At 46.0% G+C, this 4,877-nt stretch overlaps 1 protein-coding gene across 40 annotated transcripts in view; it reads right to left on the bottom strand.

Moving 5' to 3' along the window:
* The window catches only part of LOC144286748 (uncharacterized), a 45,840-nt gene that overhangs the window by 36,660 nt on the left and 4,303 nt on the right, over nt 1–4,877 (bottom strand). Inside the window, exon 3 of one of the 40 annotated variants that reach the window (XR_013354679.1) lies at nt 1,163–1,225. The exons of 37 other annotated variants lie outside the window; for them this stretch is intronic. The gene's annotated coding sequence lies outside the window, so the exon portion shown is untranslated. Of the gene's footprint in view, nt 1–1,162; nt 1,226–3,934; nt 4,020–4,877 lie in introns of those variants that run through there. 2 more of the 40 variants (XR_013354689.1, XR_013354696.1) reach the window with 2 other exon arrangements.

Here is a 4,877-nt window from a genome sequence, read left to right as displayed (position 1 = left end):
CTGCAAAGAAAGGGATAGAAGTGGGTAGCTAGAGCCAACCAATACTATCTAACAAATGGGTGGGTGTTAAAGTCTTTCTAAAAGGAAGGTGTTGTCTACATGGAGTAGTAACATGGTGGAGAGCTAGCTAAGTCAGAAACACAAAAGGTGTCATTTTAGCTGGGCAGCAGGTTAAGGTACCAGATATTGGATACCAATCACATGCAGTCATCCCCAGAGGTGACTGGAGAAGCACTTGGAGTTGATTCTTAGTTTGGCCTCCAGAATGTTCTCACTGGAATGAAAGCTGGATGGACTAATGGCAGTGAGGTATCTGAGAAAACATAGCCCCCATTCAAAAGGGCTGCCAGAGGAAACGGTGTCCATAGGGAAATAGAGTTTCTAAAAATGTGGCTTTGTGGGGATCCCTGGGTGGCTCAGTGGTTGAGCGCCTGCCTTCGGCCCAGGGCGTGATCCTGGAGTCCTGGGATCGAGTCCCACATCGGGCTTCCTGCATGAAGCCTGCTTCTCCCTCTGCCTGTGCTCTGCCTCTCTCTCTCTCTCACACATGAATAAATAAATAAAATCTTTTTAAAAAAAATATGGCCTTTGGACCTCTAAACTCAAACATCCTTGGGATGCTTATTTAAAAGACTGATCTTCGGATCCCTGGGTGGTGCAGCGGTTTAGCGCCTGACTTTGGCCCAGGGCGCGATCCTGGAGACCTGGGATAGAATCCCACGTCGGGCTCCCGGTGCATGGAGCCTGCTTCTCCCTCTGCCTGTGTCTCTGCCTCTGTGTGTGTGTGTGTGTGTATGACTATCATAAATAAATAAAAATTTAAAAAAAATAATAAAAGGCTGATCCTGAAAAATAAGCAAATTAATTTTAAAAGCTGATCCTGAACATCTCCCCTGTCAAAAACAAACCAAACCAGGCATACTTAAAGTGGTCCAGACAGATTTCCAAAGTAATAGAATATTGCAGTGGCACAGGGAAAAGAGTTCATCATGAACAGAACTCAACTGGGATAAGTACAGAGGTGACTGAGTATTGCACAGGGAGATTGAGGGACTAGGGAAGGGAATGAGTAGGGGCTCCATAGTCAGAAGCCAAAGATTACAAAAGGCAGGAAGGGGGTTAGCCCATATGAAACCATCTGGATTTGCTAACTGGCACTTACCAAAGCTAGACTCCTACTCTCTCACAGAAACTGGGAAACAGGGGCCTTATCTTCAGGTGGTGGCTGGAATAAGCAACAAATTCTTTAGACAGCCTTGAGTTTCACGGGCAGGCACTTTAAGGGAGACTGGGGTCTTACTAGGGCAGTGGTCATGAGCTGCTGAAAACTACGTTAGTGTTTGTTCAAGTCTTCACAGGCCAAATAAGGTTGAATCAAGAAGAGGGCTCAGAGGAGCCTGGCTAGAGTTTAGAGAAAGAATCTGTTACCATTCAGATGCCCACCCCTCCTGAGCTGATCTCCAAAACAGAGGGACCATTCTAACAAGACTGTTTATGCTCACCAAACTACTGGCGTAGTTAGTGCAAAGAGAACCAGGAGGTGGAGCAGAGGTTCCCTGGCTTCTTCAGGACCAGAGGTCAGCAGGGATTTGAGGGTGTGAGAGGCGGGCAAGACAGACTGAAGATGACCAAAAGGCACGACTGAGATTCTCACCCTTGGCATCTCAAAGAGTCACACTGGCTGGCTGCTGCCACTATGGAAATCAGGGCCTCTCAGTCCTGGGAAGCGCCAGGCATGACCAGCTCTGGCTCCTGAGGTCCTAGTCAGGGTGAGATGTTGTTGAGACCTGGGCGACAGTGGTGGGGCACCCCCTGGGGGTGTGGGAGGAGGCACACCCATTCAAGAAGAGGAAAGGTCCTGAGGTCTGAAGCAGAAGCAGGAATGGTGCTTCAAGGTGAGCCTTAATGTGTTCCAGTGTAGCACTGGAGAGGGGTCTGGCGCCATACTGTGGAGTGTTTCAGCTTACAGGGCCAAGGGAAATGAAGACTTCAACCGGTGAACAATACAAAGGCTTCATGTAGAGAGGGCTACACCCTACAATGGTGGAGCAGTAAAATAGGAGGAGCCTGGCTCCCTGACACATGAACCACCAAACTAGCCCTGGATTACAGTACTTAACCAGATCATTATATGAGAGATCAGTAAGCTTCTTTTTTATTTAACCCACTGCTGTGTTGGGTCTCTACTACAGTGGCTGAACCTATAGCCTAATAAAGGTTAACCAATAACGTTATAACCAATAACGTGTATTGGTTATCTTTCGCCACAACAATGCTAACTAATAAACCATTCCCAAACTCAGTGAACTGGAATACCGGTTCTCACAGGATGGCTGGTCCAGCTGTACTTGAATGCTCTGCTGGCTGGGTCAGCACTGCTTCTCCGTGCTAGTCTGCAGATCAGCAGGGCTAGCTAGCTCTTTTCCACCTGGGTGGGCTCTGGGGCCCAGGCTGAAGAGGCAGCGGCAACCCGAGGGAAGCATATGAGGCCAACCAGAAACTTCATTGGGCCTCTCCAAGCCTAGACACAGAACTGTCATACTTTCATTTCTGCCTAGCCCATGGGTCCAAGTAAGTCACATGGCCAATCCCCGAGCCAGGGGACAGGAAAGTACACTCTGCCCACAGAGAGACACAGCAAGAGTGTGGGTGCAGGGAGGGCCAATAATCCTGTCTACTCAGGATGTGACTGAGTCCTGGTTTAGAGACTACACACCAAGGCCCCGCTCTTCTAGGTGTCCCTGTAAATGCAACAGAGTGAAAGATAGCACCCATCAATGTGAAGGCCCCACCGCAGTTATCTGTTAGGTCAGGAACCCTGACGAGGCAAGAATCCCATCTTCCTCTCCCCAATGCCTAGTAGTGGACCCTGCCCACGTGATGCCTCAGGGATCTTACTGGATGAATTTTAGACCATTTCTTCATTCTCCACATATGATTTCCTTATGAAATACAGACTGACCTCCTAAAGGTCAACACATAGTACTATGAGTTTGCCCCATAGCCTGCATAGGGACTGTGCCATTAGGAGCAGGAATTTGTACCTAGATCCTGTCTACACCAAAAACTGTATCCACTGCCTCCTACAGGGACCTCCAGAAGTAAGGGCTTCTACAAGTTAAACATCAAAACAGGGTAGTGAGGGGAGCCTGGGTGGCTCAGTTGGTTGAGCGATCTTACCTTAGGTCATGATCTCAGGGCCTGGGATCAGCCTGTGTGGAGCTCTGCACTGAGTGGGGAGTTTCCTTGAGGATTTTCTCTGTCCCTCTACCCCTCCCCTGACATTCTCTCTCAAAATACATAAATAAATAAATGAATGAATGGATCTTAAACAACAGGGTAGTGAAATTTCTTTCTCTATAGGTCTTTTGAAACTGGAAAGATTCTGATTGCCTGAAATATCTTCAGAGGGAGGCTGTCAAAAGGCACGACTCTAGTGGGGGATCTGCATGGACTTGGGACAATTTGAAGAACAGTGAAATTGACCATCAGAGCTCCCATGGCTCCACAAGGTCCCTGGCCCCCTCATCATCTGTTTTGCTAGATCTCAGGGCAAAAGCAGAACTGGCCCAAGATGCTCTACCTTAATGCTGCCTTTCCCTGCAGACTTCTCACTGCAAAGGAGAACCACTTGAAGAGAGCCAGGATAAATCCTAAAGAATGCCACCATCACCACTGAATTCCAGACATGGGCATGTGGGTGGAAAATATATTTTAGGGCAGTGACTCATGGTAAGTTGCTTCCTCCAGTCCCTAAATGGTACTATTCAATGTCAAGCTACCTCAGGCTCTGGCTGATAAAAGCAGAGGGAGAGGGAACCTAGTGTCGTGAGCTGTGCTGGTCAGGATACATATACATATACATATACATATACACATACATATACACATACATATACATATACACATATACATACGTAAATATATACATACATATACGTTTTGTATAACTTGCCCAAATTTATGAAGACCATATGTATCAGTCACTGCTCTGTACGCTCCAAGTGAAAGAAATCCAACTAAAATATGTTTGAACCAAAAATGTCATACAGTGAATTAGCTTATATAACCAGGAAGCCTAAGTACTTAAAGCTGCCTGCATCTAGGGTTCAAACAAGTCATCTTCTCCCCATCTATCCCTCAACTGTGCTTTCCTTTGGCTTCAGGCTCTGAAGGACGCAGACTCCAAGACTGCAAACATGGTCATTCATCATTCTAACTCTACACCAAAGTAGAGAAAGCCCATCCTCAAAAGTCATCTTTTTGGGTTGCTTGGAGCTGTATCTTGGAGGCGAACAATAGTTACATAATCACAATTCTGTAAACACTATCAATTATCAGGAAAGAGTGGCATAACTAAACCCCAAGAACGGACAGGGGTGTTAAAGAACTAACTCCTTGCCTGTGATAATAGGAAGTCCACAGACAGTGTCTAAAATGGATAAATCCAAAGCTAGAATTACCAAGATAGGTGGGGAGATAAGCACCAGAAGATTCAGCTAGAAGTAAGCATGCCCAGTGAGCTGGCTCAGGAGGGAAGGTGGGGATGGTCAAGGGGAAGAAACTGCTGTGGGTCATTATGTTTCCTCACCATTTGATGTCATACTATTTGAACTGTAAACTATATATAATAATAATAACTATTGGGGAATTTTAAAAATTCATTATTTTTGTCCAGCTTTATTGAGGTATAATTGACAAATTAATAATTAAAAAGAGAGCCAGGATAAATCCTAAAGAATGCCACCATCACCACTGAATTCCAGACATGGGCATGTGGGTGGAAAATATATTTTAGGGCAGTGAAGATGACTAGCTATAGGGCACCTAATTCTAATTGCCATATTTTAAAAGAGTGGGAAGAACCAACTTCCTAC

Source organism: Canis aureus, chromosome 16, assembly GCF_053574225.1.
Source record: "Canis aureus isolate CA01 chromosome 16, VMU_Caureus_v.1.0, whole genome shotgun sequence".
Lineage (NCBI taxonomy): Eukaryota > Metazoa > Chordata > Mammalia > Carnivora > Canidae > Canis > Canis aureus.
The sequence above is the reverse complement of the archived record's forward strand: the minus strand, read 5'-3'. Positions and strand labels throughout refer to the sequence as shown.